Source organism: Phyllobates terribilis, unplaced genomic scaffold, assembly GCF_046119375.1.
Source record: "Phyllobates terribilis strain yellow unplaced genomic scaffold, ASM4611937v1 Scaffold_364__1_contigs__length_1914224, whole genome shotgun sequence".
NCBI lineage: Eukaryota > Metazoa > Chordata > Amphibia > Anura > Dendrobatidae > Phyllobates > Phyllobates terribilis.
Genome location: NW_027363124.1, coordinates 311,161 through 334,663, shown reverse-complemented (window position 1 = coordinate 334,663; position 23,503 = coordinate 311,161).

Below are 23,503 nucleotides of genomic sequence, written 5' to 3'. Positions count from 1 at the left end.
GGTCTGCTGTCCAGCGCCCACAGAACCCAGCTGCGCCTCATGGCCCTACAGAACCCCGATTTGACTTTTGCACAGTTCAAAGATAGGGCCATCCGGGAGCTCCAAGAACCTGCAGCGGGTGGCGCTGTAGCTTCCCGGCGCCCTGCCATCCCTTACCATCAGGGGGCGGCGTCCTATCCCGCAGACCTTGTGGGGGCTGATGCTCAGGCCCTAAATCCATCCCCGCCTGCAAACCTGCACCATCAGGTCCAATAACTAACAAAGAGTGTTGCTGCATTGACCAGGACCGTACAGTCATTACAGATGGACCCGTCAGGACCAATCAAGCTGGCTTCCAGTCCGGAGGATGTCCCGTGGCGTCGACGGAGGAGGATCCCGTCGTTCAGAGGGAGGCCCGCCGATCATTACACTGAGGATGGACAGCCGATTTGCCGCCGTTGCAGCCAGCCGGGACATGTAGCCAGGTACTGTACTTTAAATGGGTCCGACCTGGGGCAAAGGGCCAACCCCCAGGCATAAGGTCATCAGGCCCATCTAATTGGCGTGATAAGTACATAGGGGACGCCCGGTTTTACCCGTAGTGCTGGACAGTATCCCCATGAGTGCACTGCTGGACACTGGGTCCCAAGTGACTACCATCCCCTATGTACTTTTCAAGCAGTACTGGAGTGACACTGATATAATTCGTTATCCAGACGATGACTTGAGCATCATCGCCAGCAATGGTCAACCCGTGCCGCAGGTGGGGTTCAGAGAGATGACCATTAAGATTGGTAAACTTGAACTGCCGGCACAGGGAGTGATCATTGTGGACATTGACCGTCGAGAAAGTCACCCTAAAATAACCTTGGGTACTAATGTGATTGAAAATTGTCTTTCAGAAGCAATTGTAATTTTGCAGCAGGTGGCGATGAACGCGAGCTCCAGCCAACAGAGGGTCCTCCAGAAGGAGATAAGAGCCCTGATGAGATGGCAACAGGTAGAACTGTCTGGTGGTGAGATCAGTAGCGTGAGGATGAGCGACCCGTTCCCCATTGCCATGCCCCCCAAAAGTGAAATGATCTGGTGTCGGACTGCAATCGGGTTAAGAGGGAGAGACTACCAAGCCATGGTAGAACCCGTGTACTCAGACAGCAGGCCCACCATTTTGACAGCCCGGGGGGTGGTCGATGTCCGCCATGGAAGGGTGCCCGTCCGGATCTTAAACATTGGGGAAAGGGAAGTACACTTGCCCCGGTACACTACACTAGCCAAATTGTATACTGTTGAACACAATGCTGTCAGGGCCATGGAACCCTTGCCTCCATCTCCCCAAGCGGAGGGTAATGGTTCCCAGAAACCCAAGGAGGACTGGTGCCAGAAACTCCACGTGGGTGCTGACTCCACTCCCTTGCACCAAAAACAAGGAGTCTACCGGGTGGTTCAAGAGTACGAGAGAATCTTTAGTAAGCACCCGCTAGACTTCGGCAGAGTGAAAGGGGTAGAACACCACATCCCCACGGGGAGCCACCCACCAATAAAAGAAAGATACAAACCTGTACCACCCCGCACACTATCAGAACGCAAAGGGCATGCTGAGAGAAATGAAGGAAGCCGGGGTCATTAGAGATAGTTGTAGCCCCTGGGCAGCCCCCTTGGTTCTGGTAAAAAAGAAAGACTGTACTATGAAAATGTGCATGGACTATAGAGAAGTCAATCGTACCACCCATAAAGACGCATACCCGTTGCCTAGAATAGAGGAGTCTTTGGTCGCACTAAAATCAGCTAATTTCTTCTCTACTTTGGACCTTACTAGTGGGTACTGGCAGGTTCCTGTGGCAGAGGCTGATAAGGAGAAGACCGCCTTCACCAACCCGATGGGATTAAGTGAATTCAACTATATGCCGTTCGGGCTCTGCAACGCACCCGGGACCTTCCAGAGGCTGATGGAATGCTGTCTAGGGCACCGAAACTTTGGGACGGTCCTACTTTACCTGGACGACGTGATTGTCTATTCGAAGACTTACGAGGACCATCTAAAGCACCTGGCCGAGGTGTTCGAGGCCCTGGCAGGCTTTGGCATGACAGTGAAACCCTCCAAGTGCCATCTGTTAAAGCCGAAGGTACAGTACCTGGGACACGTGGTGAGTGCAGAAGGAGTAGCCCCCGACCCTGACAAAATCATGGCAATAAAGAACTGGCCAAGCCCCTCTAACATAAAAGAAGTGAGGCAGTTCGTCGGGTTGGTAGGCTACTACCGAAGGTTCATCCCCAGGTTCACCAAGATGGCAGCCCCTATGCAGGACCTCCTTATAGGACAATCTAAGACCAGAAGCCAAAAGCCACCCTTCAAGTGGGACAAGCCGGAAGAGGAGTCCTTCCGCCAGCTGAAGATGGCCCTCACGGGGGATGAGATCCTGGCCTACCCTGATTATGGCCAGCCTTTTATCCTCCACACAGACGCCAGTAATGTGGGGCTGGGAGCCGTAATGTCAGAGAACCAACAGGGCAGAGAAAGGGTGATCGCGTACGCCAGCCGGAAGCTGAGGCCCACCGAGAGAAACCCGGAGAATTACAGCTCATTTAAGCTGGAGTCCTTGGCAGTGGTGTGGGCTGTAACAGAACGTTTCAAGCATTACCTGGACTCTGTGAAGTTCACTGTGTACACGGACAACAATCCGTAGACACATCTGGACAATGCGAGACTTGGTGCCCTAGAGCAGCGGTGGATGGCCCGGCTAGCAAACTATGACTTCACCATCAAGTACCGGGCAGGCCGAGCCAATACCAATGCAGATGCCCTATTGAGAATGCCCCACTTGCCCGATGAGGGAGAAGATCCAGATGAGTTGGAGGAAATAGAGCTCCCTGCATTCCACCAGTACGGGGCCACTCAGTACTCCCACCGTGTAAGAGACAAAGACTTGACCACTGTCATGTTCAATCCCTTACCTCACCACGGCTGGGCTGAAACGCAAGATAGTGACCCTGCAATTCGCCTGGTGAAAGACCTGTTGACCCAGGCAGACGCTAGCCCTGGCTCGGACGCTCCAGAGGAAGCCAAGCAGTTATGGAAGGAGAAAAGCAGGCTATTCCTCTACGAAGGTAAGCTGTGCAGAAGGCTTGTCAACCACCGGACGCACGAGCTGACCTGGCAGGTAGTGGTCCCGAGACGAGATGCAGCAATGGTCCTGGAGGCCTACCATGACAGAGCGGGACACTTCGGGTGGAAGAAACTGGAGTTCCTACTGAGAGAGCGGTTCTACTGGGTCGGAATGAGAGGGGCCATAGAGAAGTGGTGCAGGGACTGCGGCCCATGTAACCTCAGAAGGAAGGACGGTACCAGCCAGAAGACACCCTTGATGCCCATCATCACCAGGCAGCCTCTTGAGCTGGTAGCTCTGGACCATGTGAAACTGGCTCCAAGCCGGTCGGGCTACGTCTATGCCCTGACAATAGTGGACCACTATCCCCGGTTCCTGGTGGTGGTTCCTGTTACAGACTTGACAGCCCAAACAGCGGCCAGAGCCTTCCAACAACACTTCTGCCTTCCACATGGGTATCCGGAACAGGTCTTGACAGATCAAGGTCCAGGGTTTGAGGCTGAAATCTTCCAGGAGTTCTGCAACCTCTACGGCTGTAAGAAGATTCGGACAACGTCTTACCACCCACAAACCAACGGGCTATGTGAGAAAATGAATAATATTGTCATTGATCTCCTCAAAATGTTGCCCCTGGAAGAATGCAGCCTGTGGCCGGAGAAGCTGCCAGACCTGATAGACTTATGCGACCATATCCCGGTGAATGCTACAAATTGCACCCCGGCTTACCTGATGAGGGCAAGACCAGGTAAGCTGCCGATAGACCTGGAGATGGGAGTCCTGACCCCCGAGGACACCTCCCCAGACGCGGACTGGGATACGGAACGGCGGCTACAGTACAAGAAGGTACAGGAGAGTGTGGAGAGGAGTCTGGCTCAAGCGAGAGAAAAGCAAGACAGGCTCTTCAACCAACACGCCCCTGCTGGTCCCCTGGAACCTGGTGAGCAGGTCCTGAAGCGGAAGAGAAGGCTTCACAAGCTAGATGACCAGTGGGAAAGCGACCCGTACACAGTACTGCAGTCCAACCACAACAACCCGAAGGTATGTGTGATTACCAAGAATGGAGGAGAAACCACTAGCACAGTCTCCAGAGACCACCTAAAAAAGTGCCCCAAGCAACTACAGAGTGCAGGAGAAGATCAAGATGACCTTGAACCCGCAGAAGACAAGAAAGAAATGATCAGCACAGTTCTTGGAGAGTTCCCCCGGTCCTGGACTCGGATAAATGATGCAATAGTGGTACCCGTCCTACACTTCCTTCAACCAACCCAGCAGGAACCTACAGGAGAGCAGGAGGAATCAGAAGACCAAGCAGCCCTAGAGGCAGAAGAACCCATGCCAGCAGCCCAGGAGAGTCAACCCTCTGCTGACAGTGAGCCTGCCATACCTGCGGTAAGCCAAAGGACCCGCAGATAGCTGCCTGCACTGCCTGTAAACCCAGCTAGTAGCTGTACCCTGAATGCTAGTGGGGAAAGTCAGGTTAGACCACCACCAGACAGTGGGTTACGCAGGTCAACCCGGAGCACTAGGGGGCAAATACCAGCTCGCTGGAAGATCTAAATGCTGCATATTGTAAATGTTTTATGTTTGTTGCCTGGTTGCTAATTATGTTTTTCCAGTCTTTCTAGTTCATGGACTAACAGGTTATGGACGCTGAATAACCGGAACTGTCTTGTAGATAGTTGCACTTGGTGCCCTCTTTCGAAGATGGCCACGGAAGAAAAATCTGTCCGGTGTGGCCTCCTTGTGGCCCAAAGTAGAGAGCTCAGCCTTGTCGCCAAGCCCAAGGTGAGGAACTTGGGGTTTATGGAAACAGGTCCCCACACCGTGGAAAACTTCACACCTTGTTGGGTGACATGGACACCCGGTCACGGAAGCGCCGTGACCTCAAGGACAAAATATACTTGTATATATGTTATGTTGTCATTTATACCCTGTATTTGTGTTTCCTGTTTAGTCCGGAGTACTAAATTTTACTAGGGGAGAATGTGTCACCCCAGGCCTGGATGCCACAAACAATAATCTGTGTCTGAGAGCAGGAGGGAGGTCCCCTGATTAGGGACAATTAGCATACAGCACCTCCTCTCCCAGGCCAGCAGGGGGAGCTGGCTGCCCCTATAAAAGCTGGAACTGGGGGCAGGGTTAGAGAAAACTGGAAGACCTAGCTCAGGAGTGAGACTAGTCCCAGAGAAGGAGGGACAGTTCAGCTGTAGCTGAGGAGTCCGTGAGGCAGAGGAGAAACTGCAAGCCAGGGACAGAGGTGACGAGAGCCGGTCATGGATGAGAACCAATCTATCGGGCATTGGGGTCCGGGGCTGTCAGGGTTACAAGCCCAGCAGCAGAGAACCAACCTGCGAGGGATTTCAGGTCCCTTGGCCTAAGAAGCCTGGAGCCTCCGCCACACAGAGGGACCAGTACAGCGAGGAGCAAGCAACAGGTACCCAAGGCCCTAGTCGCATGCCATACAGGCGAGAAGTACATGGCCAGCTCAGGGACGTGGGCTATTACACCACGAAAAGGGGGATAGTCAGAAAGAGCATAGAGAGAACGGTAGGCCTACACACTCACCCTGACCAGTGGGGCTCGCCCGAATGCTCTCAGACACCCAGGCCCATTCCTAACCGGTACTGTTGGGTCATTAATAATATCTACAATAAAGACCCTGAACTGTTTGAAGCGGACTCTGAACTCTTACTATTGCGGCCTGCACTATCACCCCCAACATCCACCTACACTGCCCTGAGGCTACACTCTTCCCGTGGGGAGTTATCCTACACCTGTGCTGCACACCAACACCAGCCTCAGCAGTCTGCCTCGCAGCGGCGGTTATCCCTGACCGCAATCCACGGGTGGCGTAGTCGGACATTCAAAACACTGATAAATAGACTGCCACCATTTGGTCTGACCACCCTGAGCCACGGGATTGTGTTGCCACTACTACCCCCATCAGCACCGTACACTAGAAGGCCCGGTTCCGTGTACCCCACGGCCCAGGGGGCGAGTCATGTGCATCAAATTATACATACACATATGGGGCAGTGGGGCTTCATACTATATACAGGTGCTTCTCACAAAATTAGAATATCATCAAAAGTTAGTTTATTTCAGTTCTTCAATACAAAAAGTGAAACTCCTATATTATATAGAGTCATTACACACAGAGTGATCTATTATATAGAGTCATTACACAGAGGGATCTATTATATAGAGTCATTACACACAGAGGGATCTATTATATAGAGTCATTACACAGAGGGATCTATTATATAGAGTCATTACACACAGAGGGATCTATTATATAGAGTCATTATACACAGAGGGATCTATTATATAGAGTCATTACACACAGAGGGATCTATTATATAGAGTCATTACACACAGAGTGATCTATTATATAGAGTCATTACACTGAGGGATCTATTATATAGAGTCATTACACACAGAGGGATCTATTATATACAATCATTACACACAGAGGGATCTATTATATAGAGTCATTACACACAGAGGGATCTATTATATAGAGTCATTACACACAGAGGGATCTATTATATAGAGTCATTACACACAGAGGGATCTATTATATGGAGTCATTACACCCAGAGGGATCTATTATATAGAGTCATTACACACAGAGGGATATATTATATAGAGTCATTACACACAGAGGGATCGATTTTAAGTGTTTATTTCTGTTAATGTTGATGATTATGGCTTACAGCCATAAAACACAAACACAAACGTCATTATCTCAGTAAATTAGAATACTTCATAACAACAGCTTGAAAAATGCTTTTAAAATCCGAAAAGTTGGCCTACTGAAATGTATGTTTAGTAAATGCCCTCAATACTTGTTCGGACTCCTCGTGCATCAATTACTGCATCAATGCGGCAATGTGGCATGGAGGGATCAGCCTGTGGCACTGCTGAGGTGTTATGGAAGCCCAGGTGGCTTTGATAGCAGCCTTCAGCTCATCTGTATTGTGGGGTCTGGGGTCTCATCTTCCTCTTGACAATAGCCCATAGATTCTCTATAATAGATTCTCTATGGGGTAAAGGTCAGGCGAGTTTGCTGCCAATCAAGCACAGTGATACTGTTGTGTGTAAACCAGGTATTGGTACTTTTGGCAGTGTGGACAGGGGCCAAGTCCTGCTGGAGAATGACATTTCCATCTCCTTAAAGCTTGTGGGCAGAGAGAAGCATGAAGTGCTGTAAAATGTCCTGGTAGACGGCTGCGCTGACTTTGGTCTTGATAAAACACAGTGGACCTCCACCAGCAGATGACATGGCCCCCCCCAAACCATCACTGATTGTGGAGACTTCACACTAGACCTCCAGCAGCTTGGATTGTGGCCTCTCCACTCTTCCTCCAGACTCTGGGACCTTGATTTCCAAATGAAATGCAAAATTTACTTTTCATCTGAACACAACACCTTGGGCCACTGAGCATCAGTCCAGGTCTTTTTCTCTTTGGCCCAGGTAAGACGCTTCTGGCGTTGTCTATTGGTCATGAGGGGCTTGACACAAGCAATGCGACACTTGTAGCCCATGTCCTGGATACGTCTGTGTGTGGTGGCTCTTGAAGCAATGACTCCAGCAGCAGTCCACTCCTTGTGAATCTCCCACAAATTTTTGAATGGCCTTTTCTTAGCAATCCTTTCAAGGCTGCGGTTATCCCAGTTGCTTGTGCACCTTTTTCTACCACACTTTTTCCTTCCACGTCCATTAATATGCTCGGATACAGCACTCTGTGAACAGCTGCTTCTTTAGCAATGACCTTTTGTGGCTTACCCTCCTTGAGGAGTGTGTCAATAACTGCCTTCTGGACATCTGTCAAGTCAGCAGTCTTGCCCATGATTGTGGAGCCTACTGAAACTGACTAAAGGACCTTTTTAAATGCTTAGGAAGCCTTTGCAGGTGTTTCTTGTTAATTCTAATTTACTGAGATAATGACTTTTGTGTTTTCATTGGCTGTAAGCCATAATCATCAACATTAGCAGAAATAAACACTTAAAACAGATCACTCTGTTTGTAATGACTCTGTATAATATATGAGTTTCACTTTTTGGATTTAAGAACTGAAATTAATTCACTTTTTGATGATATTCTAATTTTCTGAGAAGCACCTGTATGTAGTAGTGCGGCAATTATACTATATACAGTCAGGAGTATAAGTACTTGATACACTGACAATTTCGAAAGTTTTTCCACCTACAAAGAATGAAGAGGTCTGTTTTGTTCTACTTAACTGCTGCAACTTGGACCTTTAACAGGATTTATATTTCACCTATGAGAAAGCATACTATGTGTATTTGGCAGATTAACTCAGGCATGTTTATGATAAACTGAATACCTGGATTGGAGTCCTATTTGTATACAGAATATTGACTATTAATGCTGGCAGAGTAAGTCTTAGGCTATATTCACACTAGGTGTTTTTTTTCTGCAGCAAAACATAATCTCTTGGCGGGAAAGAAGTAGCGTCAAAAACGCAGGTTTTGGTGTGTTTTTTTGCAGTGGTTCTTGGTGCATTTTTGGTGCGTTTTTCAGGATCCCAAAGTTCAGCTTTGCTTCCACCATAGACACATGAAAACAGGTCACCATTGCAAGACATATGTTCATGAAAAAGTACACATTACAAATGTAACGGGGGGGTGGGGGGTGAATTGGTCTGGAATGGTTTATCTAAGACCCTGGCAGTGCATTGAATTTGTAGGACACTATTTACTTTCACATTATGGTTTGCCATTGAGTTGCTCAGGCATTGTTCATTTTCATACCTCACTGGGCCACACGTGTTGTTCAATCTCACACCTAGCTCAACCAATGTTTACTTTGTAGGCATCACTAATTTAATTAAACTGTAATAATCCAAGCTGATATCTCAGGTGACCAAGACACGATGGTTTAAACTTGGGAAAATCACAAGAATAAATGTGTGTCACATACTTGCTTTTTTCACTAAAAACGCAGCAAAATGTTCACACTAGGCTTTTTTTCAGCATTTTTTTCCACCACCCTTTTTTTAATGGGTGAAAAACGCTGAAACAAGTGACATACTCTATTGCAAAAAGCCATGGAAAGCACAAAATACTGAGGACAAATAAGCAAGCTTTGTGCATGAGATTTCGGAAATCTCATAGACTTTGTTGGTACTGTAAAACGCAGCTGAAAATTTGCATAAAAAAGCCCGCTAAAAAAACGTCTAGTGTGAATATAGCCTTGTATAACAGTTCGCCAATGAGTTAGGATATATGACCACGATGCAGAAATGCTGCGGATTTTTCCTAAGCGTTTCTGCATCTCCCTGGGTTGTCAAGCGCTTTGCCAAGTGATTTTAGCATCACTTGGAAAAGTGCTTGACAACTTGGTCACACTATATAATTCCATGCAACCGGCATGGATGTATATAGTGTGACCAAGTTACAATGCTGCAAATGCAGCATCAATAATGAAAAAAAAGAATAATAATGGTGAAAAATAAAAAAAAAACATTATACTCATCTTCCGATGGTCCTCGATCTCCTTCTCCGGTGCGTCCGGTGTCTTCGGCGGATCACGGTGCTGTAAAAGGACCTTCCATTACGTCATTTAGTCATGTGACAGGTCACGCGACCGCCGATGTCAGCGGTCGCGTGACCTGTCACATGACTAAATGGCGTCATGGAAGGTCCTTTTACCACCGCGAGCAGCCGAAGAGCCAGCAGCACCGCCGGGAGCAGACAGGGGCCATCAGAAGGTAAGTATATGTTTATTTTTTATTTTAATTCTATTTTAACTACAGGTACTATGGTACCCGGGTCTGGAGGAGAGTCTCTTCATCTCCAGACCCGGGTACCATCCACGCATTGAGTCGCATAATATCCACATGTGTATTTGTAGTCATGCGGATGTTATGCGTTCCAATGCAAGTCAATGGCGGCTAAATCGCAGCGACTCTGCAGAATTAAAGGACGTGCTGCGGATTTCTCCGCAATGATAATCCGCAGCGGAAATCTCCGCGGCATGTGCACAGCACATGCGGATTATCATTTGGGACCATTGCAGACCTATCACCAAGCGTTTTTTAAGTGTTTCCGCGGCTGAAGTTACGCTGCAGAAACGCCTAAAAAACGCATAGTGGGCACACAGCCTTAAAAGTTGTATGGTGAAGAAAAACACGTGAAATAATAAATGCGAAATATACAATATTTCCCATAATATGACTGAGGATGTCTTTAGGGTGTATTCACTGTTTTTTCTTCTGCAGCAAAAATGCTGTGTTTTACAGTACCATCTTAGTGAATGACATTTCTGAAATCTCATTCACATGCTGTTTTTTTTGCATTTTTTTTAAATCTGCAGCTTGTCAAGTCTTTCAGAGGTTTTGCAGCATTTTTCACCCATTCAAATGAATGGAAAAAAAACACAAGTAAAAACACCTGAATTTTAAGCAGCGTTTTTCCTGCCTCCTTTGATTTTTGGGATAGAAAAAAAATTCTGCCAAAATCCAACTTGTGAACACACCTTTATCCTGGTTGTGTTCTAATTGGATATAAAATAGAACGGTCATGATAACATGGGTAGTTAATTGTATGGTGTTTTCACTTTATATAATACCAGGCCGCATTCTATTTGCGCAGAGCTGCTCCGTGAAGATTCTATCACAAGATTCCGTGATGACATCACAGGTGATGGTGACATCACTGCTCACAGTCGCTATATATACAATGCACATAGGCTCACCCGTGCCTTTCTTGGCTCTATAGTGACTGATAGCACTTGCAGTTTTTCACTATGGCTGGAATTGTTTTGGACATTCCTCAGGTAAAAGCACTATTGTTGATCCTTATGATCAATTGTCCTAACAGTGTGCTTCTACCACCCGATGGCGTCCTCAGCTTCACTCACCGGCTGGTGATGGAGCTAGTAAAGGATTGCCTGACCAAACACCGACAACGTCGTCTAACGTCAGACTATCTGACGGATTTACTTCAGAACATCAGGACATTACTACACCAGGTAAGTGGCGGACACTCTGCACAGAACATCTCAATATTAATAGATAATAATGGAGGGATAGAAGCTTTTTCTTCTAATATATCGTATTTTGCAGACCATAAGACGCACCAAAAATTTTTGGGAAGTAAATAGGAAAAACATTTATTATAATAAAATGGGGGTCTGTCTTATAGTCCGAATTTTCGGTTGCTTACTGAGGGGGGTGGTGGCAATGGAGCGAGGTCACAGGAGGCAGAGTCGCTGCTGCAGGAAGTCGGAAGTAGGAGTGGGGCGCTGCTGCGGGCCCCAAGCTGGGAGGAGCGGGGTGTCCAGAAGGTGCGAGGCTGCGGGCCCTGGGCTTCAAGGAAATGTTAGCGGTAATTCAGGAGGGGAGGCCCTGCTCTGCTTATTGATTTCTCTGCAGTGGGCTTCAAGAAGTAGGCTGCTGGAGATGGCCAATACGCAGATTGAGATCTCAGCTCCTCATTGAGCCGAGATCTAAATCTGCACATGCACTGCCTCCAGCGGCCATTTGCCTGAAGCCCACAGCCAGAAAATCAATGGGCAGAGCGGGGACTCCCCTCCTAAATCACCCCTAACATTTCCTTGAAGCCCAGGGCCCGCAGCCTCGCACCTCCTGGATACCCCGCTCCTCCCAGCTCGGGGCCCGCAGCAGCGCCCCACTTCTACTGCCGGCTTCCTACAGCAGTGACCCTACCTCCTGTGACCTCACTCCACCACAGCCACCCCCCTGGTAAGCTACATTCAGACAATTATTATTATTAATAATCTGTCTGATATGCTGGGGTGGAGAGTTCCAGAGTAGGGGGGATGCACGGGAGAAATCTTGTATGCGATTGTGGGAAGAGCAGATAAGAGGGGAGTAGAGAAGAAGATCTTGTGAGGATCGGAGGTTGCGTGCAGGTAAGTACCGGGAGACTAGATCACAGATATATGGAGGAGACAGGTTGTGGGTGGCTTTGCATGCCAAGGTTAGGGTCTTGAACTGGAGTCTCTGGGTAATGTGGAGCCAGTGAAGGGATTGGCGGAGCGAGGGGAAAAGCCAGGGAATAGCGGGGGGACAGGTGGATTAGTCAGACAGCAGAGTTTAGGATAGATTGGAGGGGTGCGAGAGTATTAGAAAGGAGGTCAAACATTTTGGAAAAAAAGGCATCTTATAGTCCAAAAAATACGGTAAAACACGAGTCCCCAAATACAGTATGTAGTCATTGTATCTGCAGACAGAGAACCGATGTCACATACAATTTCCGCCTCCATTCTGACCGCTCTCATCTCAAAATTCTCCTTTCCATTTTTCCTTCTTTATAGGCTGAAGAAAGATCTCAGACTGAAGATTTGGCTGTCTTTAAAGAACTGGCCGAAAAAGTCCTGTCTATACTAGAACGCTCATTGGAACGCCCGGTAAGGATCAATATTAATAGACGTATCTTAATCCACCGTATCTGAGGAGACTTTCTGAGAAAAGGTCTGAAGATGGCGCGGGATTTGTATCGTTACAATTGGTGCATCTGTAAATGTTGGTTTAGTCCTTCATGATTTTTGTATTTGGTGATTTAGTGAAATCTTCCACATATTAATTATATATATTATATATATCAGGAAACAACAGGAGGCGACGCCAAATATGGGCAAAATGTGACCCCGAAAATCCCTGACCCTAATAGGAGTCAGCCGGAGCTGAACAGCGATCTGATTACAGGTGAGCGATCACCCGACCTTCTACAAGGAATGTCCAGATATTACAGAGGACGGAGGATAATGTTAGATTTACTCTCTACTCTGTGTAATGGGAACCTGGCAGCACATTGTTACATATAGAAGTAGTGGTGTGACGGTATAGGCCATTGTCCCCTAATAATAATTGTTTGTAGAAATCCAATGTGCCAGTCAGGAGAAATGTAAAGTAGACACCATATACAAATCAGAATGGAAGTGCGCTGGGGGCGTGAAAGAAGAAATCCAAGTGCAGTGACACGCCCCCAGTGCACTTCCAGGCTAATTTGCAAATCTCTCCTATGTTTCAGCTCTCTTACCATCACTCGTATGTGCAGCGTGGGTGGGGGCTTCCTCATTCATGTGATGGAGGGTCCATTCTGCAGTGCTATAGCAAGTAACATGAAATAAATTAAATTTAAATTGCATTACTGCTCTAGAAAATGGGAAAAAACTAAGATACTGAGCACATAATTTGGCCAATTCATGAATGCCCAGCAGTCAATGACAAGGAGATCTTTTTGTTGAAATCCTCTCCTAATGTGAATCCTCTCCTAGGCTGAAGCCTACATTTATATGGGTAGGTAGGATCCTGTTGTAATTAAAACCACCCCGGGCTGATGGGTGGAGATAGGTTCCCAGCAATAAAGGTCGCCTTGCCGTGACTGCTGGGCATGCACCGAGCAAAAGAAGGTCGCCTTGCCGTGGCTGCTAGGCATGCACCCAGAAAAAGAAGATCGCCTTGTCGTGACTGCTGGGCATGCACCCAGCAAAAGAAGGTCGTCTTGCCGTGACTGCTGGGCATGCACCCAGCAAAAAAAAAGGTCACCTTGCCGTGGCTACTTGGCATGCACCCCGAAAAAGAAGGTCGCCTTGCCGTGGCTGCTGGCCATGCATGAATTGGCCAAATTATGCGCTAAGTATCTTCCTTTTATCCTATTTTCTACAGCAGTAATGCAATTCAAATTTCATTTATTTCATGTTTACATGCTATAACGTTACAGAGTGCAACTTTGTTAGTTATGTATTTGGATGGCTACTCTTAGTATGCACCTGTTCACACCCATTTTCTTTTCGGAAGTGATGGTCAGTCTTTTGTTATTTATGAAGGGGTTCCTCCATCATTTACATTACATTTATCTATGGATTCCCCGTATATTCTCATATTTAGAATCCCCATATAACGAGTATTAATCCCATTTACAGACATCTTGTCATTTCTCCGTTATATTGCTGTATTATCTATGTAGGAATAATATCCTCTAATACATTTCATTTCTTCATCATTATTTTAGAAACAACTGAGCTGTCGAATCCTAACAATGGAATTAGTGAGATCCCGGAGATCCAAGAATCCGTAAGTATCATAGAGGGGGATGCGTGTGTGTCATCAGATCATGGGGTGTGAATGACTCGTCCAGTATTATCCCCCATACAACCATGGGACGTCTCTATTCTAAGTATAGATGACCCTATGGTGTTAATTACATTTGAATTACAGGGAATCTGTCACCAGGTTTATGCTATTTGGTCTGAGAGAAGCATGATGCAGGGACAGAGACCCTGATTCCATGTGTTGATTACTTTACTCGGTGGAGCAGTTGTGATAAAATCACTATTTTTTTCTGCTGCAGAGCTCTGAATGCTGAGTCTTTCTGTGTACACTGTGCATAGGCAGAAAGCTGCTAATCAGTGGTGGAGGCAGGGGTACAGAGCAATATGACTACCTGGCTAGACAGATAGTCTTCTAGTGATAATCTACTGATTTTATTGAAACAGCCACACACAGCCTAGTAAGTAACACATCACTGGAATCAGGGTCTCTGCCCCTACATCATGGTGCTTTCAGAATACATAGCAAACACCTGGTGACAGATTACCTGTAAGTCCTCCTCTGTGTGATCTCCCACATTATCCAGAATGTTATAGTAATGTATGATGACTGTTGCAGGGCGGCTCCAGGATTTCGTGGGCCCTGGGCGAAAGAGTCTCAGTGGCCCCTTTAACACATACCACGATTCATGATGCACACATACAGCAGATAAATATATATATATATATATATATATATATATATATATATATATATAGTACAAGCCCGAAGATTTCACTTCTTACATTACATGAGCGATATCTATTGTAAATTCCACAATAACTCAGAAAGCGGCAAATCCTCACAGCTCACAGTGCAGACCGGACAGTAGTGTCCTCCACACAGTATAATGGCACCACATAGTCCTCTATACTGTATTATGAGCTCCATATATTGCTCCATATAGAATAATGGATCCCATAAAATGCTCCACGCAGGCTGTGCCCCCATATAATGCCCCATGCAGGCTGTGACCCCACACATAATGCCCCATGCAGGCTGTGCCCCCCACATAATGCCCCATGCAGGCTTTGACCCCCCACATAATGCCACATGCAGGCTGTGCCCCCCCCCATAATGGCCCATGCAGGATGTCCCCCTCCCACATAATGGCCCATGCAGGATGTCAACCCCCATATAATTCCCCATGCAGAATGTCCCTCCCACATAATGCCCCATGCAGGCTGTGCCCCCCACATAATGCCCCATGCAGGCTGTGCCCCCCCATATAATGGCCCATGCAGGATGTCACCCCCCATATAATTCCCCTTGCAGGATGTCCCCTCCACATAATGCCCCATGCAGGATGTCCCACCCCACATAATGCCCCATGCAGGATGTCCCCCACACATAATGCCCCATGCAGGATATCCCCCCCACATAATGCCCCATGCAGGATGTCACCCCCCATATAATGGCCCATGCAGGATGTCCCCCCCACATAATGCTCCATGCAGGATGTCCCACCCCACATAATGGCCCATACAGGATGTCACCCCCCATATAATGCCCCATGCAGGATGTCACCCCCCCCCATATAATGCCCCATGCAGGATGTCCCCCCAACACATACGGCCCCATGTAGGATGTCACCTCTCAACCCATATATTGCCCCATGCAGGATGTCACCTCTCACCCCATATAATGCCCCATGCAGGATGTCACTTCTCCCCCCATATAATACCCCATGCAGGATGTCACTCCCCCCATATAATGCCCCATGCAGGATGTCACCCCCCATATAATGCCCCATGCAGAATGTCACCTCTCACCCCATATAAAGCCCTATGCTGGATGTCACTTCCCCCCCCCACATAATGACCCATGCAGGATGTCACTTCTCCCCCTCATATAATACCCCATGCAGGATGTCACCCCCCTATATAATGCCCCATGCAGGATGTCCCCCCCATATAATGCCTCATGTAGGATGTCACCTCTCACCCCATATAATGCCCCATGCAGGATGTCACTCCCCCCATATAATGCCCCATGCAGGATGTCACTTCTCCCCCCCCATATAATACCCCACGCAGGATGTCCCTACCTCCCCCCATATAATGCCCCATGCAGGATGTCACTTCTCCCCCCATATAATGCCCCATACCTCCATACATAAAAAAAAAAAATCAAATGCTCACCTCACTGCTCACCAGCTGTGGAGAGGTAAGTATTGTGCCGGCCGTGGTCCTGGGCAAGCATTGGGGGGGAGCTAGGCCCACTAGCTGGCGCTGGCACCACTCTCCTCTGCTCACCGGTCCCATAGCGCGCCAGGGTGCCCGACAGCAAGTGGGCCCCTCGCCTACTCAGGGCCCCGGCACTTGCCTGGGTGTGCAGGGTGCTAGCGCCAGGTCTGCCGAGCGTCCGGTTTGTATCCTCCCAACATCATATCAGTGTAAATCATCTGGGACATAATATGGGGGGAGAAGTTTTTGCATCTGTAACTTTTTTCCAGCATCTTCAATAAATCAGTATTATTTCTTATTCTTTTATAGAGCGTGATGGATTCATTGGTTCCGGCGAGAAAGCCGCATATGAGCGACTATGAAACTTCCAAACTCATCAGCAGTGGAAATTTTGGGTGAGATTTCTGTTGCCATAATCCACATTTCTCAGGGTTCCCTATGACAATGCTTCTGCCCCTGCACTCTGCCATTCAGTGTTATCATAGGGAAATTATGTGATCTGTAGCAAATCAAACTGTAAGGAAAGCGATTTAAATAATATAATTACATATAATATAATATATAATAATATAATATTATTACATTCGCCTGTGCTAGACCCTCATCTGTTCTTATGCTGCCTCCTCCACCTGAGCTTTTCTGCTCTCCACTCTGATCTTTGTTTTGATGGGGGGGCTCCATTATGAAGCTGATCAGAGAAGTTGGCTACACATGGTCACATGAAGGGTGACACCATATTGACGTCAATGACATCTACACCCTCCACCATGACAATGTGGGCCCAATCACTGGCCTCAGCAGCAGAAGAGAGCCCTGGAGCACATTCATTTTGGACCAATTTTATTTGCACTAAATTGTATTTGGTCAGTTATAGCGAATCTGCCCAAAGAGAATTTCGATAGATTCTCGTATCTATAATGTGACCTGGGTGATGGCTCCGGCAGAAGTGGCATTGTGGAGACCTCCCATAGGTGATCTATGTAGTGCTATTTTATGTATTTCTAGATGTGGATTTATAGTGGCGGCCAGACTTCTAGTATTAAACATATGCAAATTGTCTCTTCAGAGAGGAAGCAAACTAGAACTCCACCTATAGGAAGTAGCAATCCTAAAAGTCAATATCGACCCTTTAACAAGCCTTGTCACATGACTTAGGATAATAGCCAAAACCAAAATCTCAATTTGCAGGAACTGTGTTCTGGGGTACTGCCCCTCTTCAGTGCAAAGTGTGAGATATGGTTTGACTGGGTGAGAGGTGTCTGACCGGTATCCAAGGGGTTGACGTTTCTCCTTGCGGACATGAGGAGACTTTTAAGCCGCAATGCTCCTCTGGGAAATAGGATTGCTACTTCCTATAGGTGGCACTAGGGTGCTAGTTCTCTTCCTCTCTGAAAAGAGACAATTTGCATATTTCCCAGAAGAGCATTGCAGCTTAAAAGTCTCCTCACCTTGACATGCTTAACATGGCTTTTTCGGCAAGGAGAAACGTTACCGCTTGGATCCCGGTCAGATGCCTCTCACCCAGCCAAACCATATCTCACACTTTGCACTGATGAGTGCTTGTACCCCAAAACATAGTGTCCGAAAATTGAGATTTTGGTTATGGCTATTATTACATGTCATGTGATAAGGCTCGTTAAAGGGTCGATATTGACTTTTAGGATTACTACTTCCTATAAGGGGCACTAGAGTTCTAGTTCTCTTCCTCTCTGAAGAGACAATTTGCATATTTCCCAGAGGATCATTGAGGCTTAAAAGTCTCCTCACCTTGACAAGCTTAACATGTCACTCTCCGCAAGGAGAAATGTTACCCCTTGGATACCAGTATTAAACATATAATGATTTCTATAGATGGATTATTAATAAGGATTTATTATAACCGATGGATTCTCCTTCTCTCCAGGGCCGTCTACTTAGTGCATCATAAAAACTCACACCAGACCTTTGCTATGAAGAAAATGGCTAAGCGGAACCTAAATACTGCACAGAGATTGGAATGGGCCTTTTTGGAGAGGGACATCTTAACATTTGCTGATTGTCCCTTTGTGGTCTCCATGCTCTGCTCCTTTCCAACTAGATCTCACCTGTGTATGGTCATGGAGTATGTAGGAGGTAAGACACATCTATTGTATTATATTCAGCCCATGTCTGCTTTCATCTTATCACTGCTCATATCATTAGGACATTGTTGGTTACTTCCCCACAGAGCATTTACTATAGGTTATCTATTACCAAGATGCTCGTAAATTCATTGATCTTGGTGCAGGGGCGCTATGGGGCTCATCAGTCGGAGGGGGTCTGTCGACACTCGGCAGTGGGCAGCATCCCTCCACCTGTCATCACAATTTCAGCGGTATTTGCTTCTTCAAGGAGGTGGGGCTGGTGGGGGCAAAAATACTGAGTAGGTGGCTAGTAGGGGCCAAAATACTGAAAGGGGGCCGTATGACTAGATATGGGGGGACTGTGAATGCTGAGTGGAGGTCATCATATTAAGTGGGGTGCTGTGGGGGTCCTCACTCTATATGGAGGCCCCCATTCTGTGTGGGGACATCATACTGAGTGGGGAGTTATGCAGACCATTATATTGTGTGAGGGACTGGGGGAACCATTATTCTGAGTGGGAGGGTTGCTGTGGGTGCCATCACACCGCGTAGGGGGTTGTGGCTGGCCTCCTTCTAAGTGGTGGCCTCCTTAGGAGGATTCACTGTGGGGATACCATACTCATTGAGTGTGGGTGTGGGCATTTTTGGGAGCATCATACTCTAAAATGGCCATAAAAGTTGTATTGCTGGTGAGAACACCAAGCTGCTTCAACAGGGATATAAATATATTTCTTTTTTATTTTTTAGGGTGGGGGGCAATTACAACTTTTGATATGGGGTCTTGTGATTTCTATGTACACCACTATCTGTGTGATCTCCCCAGGATTTTTCCGCTCACTGCTCATTATACATCATGGTTATCTGCTCGTGGTATATCATGGTTATCTTCTGTATAAACCCCTCACCGGTCATATTTCCTTTCTTCTATAGGTGGAGACTGTGGGACCCTTCTAAGCACCAGGGGTCCTTTCTCTGTCCCCATGGCCCGCTTGTACTTTGCAGAGGCGGTACTTGCCGTGGAATACCTGCATAGTTACGGTGTGGTGCACAGAGACCTGAAGCCGGAAAAGTAAGTGCCCCCGTAGTATAATAAAGTGGGGAAAGTTGTCATTTATTATCATTCAGTCTGTGAGGCTAAAACCATCTTCTCTTTTGCAGCCTCCTGATTACATCTACTGGACATATTAAAGTTACCGATTTTGGGATTCAAAACTTGGTCTAATGATACCGAAAACCAACACCTACAAGGAATTAGCAGTGGACATCTCCAGAGAGTTCCAGGACCGTGAGGTCAGCATCACCTACAAGAACTTAGCTTGTTATTTGCAAATCTCATCACACTATTGTCTCTTCTCTACGTTCTTCCTTTCTAGAGAACTTTTCCACTAATATTTTATCTTCTGCATTGTGTTTTAACGATGATATCTTGTCATAATAATTGTTTCATCGATTCTCATCTCTATGTTCTGTTGGTTTCCAGTTCTGTGGCACCCCATGTTACATAGCCCCAGAGATCATCCTGAAAGAAGGCTATGGAAGACCTGTTGACTGGTGGTCATTGGGGATCATCCTGTATAAATTCCTGCTGGGATGTGTACCATTTGATGCTGATTCCCTCACTGAGCTTTATAAAAGGGTTGTCATTGGTGAGTAGAATAATCCGATCATTGCGTTGATTGGTTACATTTGTTTAGTTATTTCCTTTGCTTTATGTTACAGTCCAGTAAAGAGGTTTTATTTTCTGTAATTTTCTATGTAACAGGAGAACTAATTTGGAATTGTGATCGCGCTCCACCCCTGGATGCTCAGAATCTCATCACTGAGCTGCTCAGAAGAAATCCTGTGCGTAGACTTGGGACAGGTAACAGATATACTAGTATTAATATTCCCTTATTAGACCAAGGACATATCGCTCATGTCCATGAAGATCAGCATTTCTCTATCAGCTCATCTACTGTATTTCTAGTTCGCCACACTAAGACTTTCAGTTTATTTTCTTCATGTCGGTTCAGTTTTGTTATTAGTTCAGATTACGATAAACTGTTCAGATATGGAGCCATCCCTGACTATGTCCGCATCACTTTTGTTTTTCTTTTTCTAGGAGGAGCATTTGAGATCAAGGTTCATCCATTCCTGAGTGACTTGGACTTTGACAACATTCTGAGCCAGGAGCTGGAGTATGTTCCTCAGCTTGTTTCAGACGCAGACACCAGCTTATTTATCAGTAAGTAGAAGGAGACGTCATCTATACTAAGCGACTGTTTGTCTCATCTTCCCTAATATGTGATCATCTGTTCCCATCAATATTAGTGATAAATAGTGACTGTGTTATACTGACAACCTCTAATAATACTTCATTACCTATTTCTTGTAGATCATTCTGATATAAACAAACATCTGGTCTCAAAGGATGAGGAAGGCACAAGTGAGAACAATGAGAGCCTTGACTTCCAAAATTTTACGTCATCTTCTGAAAAGCTTTGTAAAGTAAGTATGTGATTAATAAATCCAAAATATGTAAAAAAAAAATAAAAAAAACTCTAAAAGTACATAAAAAAAATATTTTATATCTTATTTTTATCCGTATTTAGCTCTGTACCATCGCTACCAGGATGGTGAACAATGAGGATCCCAATGCCCCTCCAGAGTATACACAAGAAACCAACACAAACATCTCAGAAATGTGAGTAGATTAGAAATGGTCATTACTGGGAGTTCCAGGCTGATCTATGTACACAACACCAAATATAGGACATAAATAACAGAATGTCAAATGCAGCATTCACCGCTTCATGGTTAACGGTCATTGTACTTTTGGCTTCAGAAAATGCAGAAGATAACAGCTCATAATTGTGGCATGTCATGCATTTTTAGCACTGCCTACTCTGTAGGAGAGCTGTAGTATTACTTGCCAGCCATTCTTGGTAGTTGTGTTCTGATCCATGGAAGGTAGTTTGGAGCAGAAAACCTTCCCCACTATGACAGTCATATGTCCTATTAGGCCTTATAGTCAGTGTTCTTATAGTGAGACAACCCATTTTATACTGTGTTTACTTACGATTTACATGTTTTTCTTCTTCAAACAGGCAGAAAGAATCTGTTCCTGTATGTAATACAGACGATGCTGTTACCATCTTGCCACCCTCGTCCCCATTGCCAGGTATGTACATGTCTACAGCACCAACAATGTGAATGTTGACTTCAAGGCTCAAATATTTCCACATGGTTTTTCTGGTCTACTATGTTATCCATGTTTCATGGATCTCAGCTATATTGACCATGGGTTCGTACTGTATCCCTATTTCCCTAATTTTGTACAGGAGTTTTTTTTCATGTATTCTGTATATTACGTTGTATCATCTAGTAACCTAGTGAGATATAGCGACTGTGTTATACTGACACCCTCTAACAATCCTTCCTTACCTATGTCTTGTAGATCACTCTGATGAAAACAACCATCTGGTCTCAGAGGATAAGGAGGGCACAAGTGAGGATGATGAGAACTTTATCTTCCGAATATTTGCATCATCATCTTCTGAGAGGCTTTCTAAAGTAAGTATGTGATCGATAAATCCAAAATATGTGCAAAAAAAGGATCTATAAAATTAAAAAGTATGTATATTTAATAACTTATTGTTATCCACATTTAGCACTCTACCACCACTAACGGGATGGTGAACAACGAGGATCCCAAGGCCCCTCCAGAGTGTACACCAGAATCCAACACAAACATCTCAGAAATGTGAGTAGATTATGGGGTCATTACTGGGAGCTCCAGGCTGATATATGTGCACAACACCAAATATAGGACATAAATACCATAATATCAAATGCAGCATCCACCGCCCCATGGTTATGGGTCATTGTGCTTTCAGCTTTCGGAATTGTTGGAGATAACAGCCCATAATTGTGGCCGGTCATGCACTTTTAGTGCTGCCCTCACTGTAGGAGAGATGTAGTATGAAATGCCGGCCATTCTTGGTAGTTGTTTTCCTCTCAGCTCTCTATAAAAGGTAGTCTTGAGCAGAAGACCTTCCCCACTATGACAGTCATATGTCCTACTAGGCCTCATAGTCGGTGTTCTTCTAGTGAGACAACCCCTTTTATACGGAGTTTACTTGAGATTTACATGTTTTTCTTCTTCAAACAGGCAGAAAGTATCTGTTCCTGTATGTAATACAGACAATGCTGTTACCATCTTGCCACCCTCGTCCCCATTGCCAGGTATGTACATGTCTACAGCACCAGCAATGTGAATGTTGACTTCAAGGCTCAAATATTCCCACATGGTTTTATACAATACTATAGGTCTCTTATGTTATCCATATTATGACAAAGCAGATCCTATAAGAATATATTGTTACTGATTTTTTTTTAAATTTTTCATCAGAATTTCCATCTCATGAAGAAAGAAAATCGGCAATAAATCTGAGTATGGAGCAACAAAACTCAGAAAATGGAAAAAATGGGAAAAAGAGACGAGGTAAGTGTGAGAATCAACTCCATGTTGTGTGATGTCAGTGAGAATAATTCATGTGGAGTAGATGTCATCTGTCAGTGATGGGATTGTCACATGTATGATTGCTGACAATGACCCCTGACCTCTGTATGATAATATTCCTCTGCCGTCCGGCCACAGTGACTGCATGTAATATGGAGTCCCATCACTTACATTATATTTATTTCTCTTCTCATAGGTTCCATCTTCCGCCGGATCTTATCATCCTGCCGGCGTGGATTATCCAGGGCTGCTCGCGCATTTGCATGCTGTCACTGTTGCCCTAAAACCATCTAAAAGACGGGACACCTAAGCATCCAGCGTCCTGAAGTCCAGCAGATCCATCATCACTGCTGGAGCTGTATAGAAGGACCTTCACCATCTACCTGTGGCCTTCTGACTGGTCAACCTGGACAAGTTTCAGTAACGCCTCTGTCATCGGGCTCCGCGGTATTCATACTGCTCGTCTGACTTGTCATTTACTGATCACCTGGTATCTGACCTCGGCTATCTTCCTGACTTTGATTTAGCCTATTGATAATGTTCACGA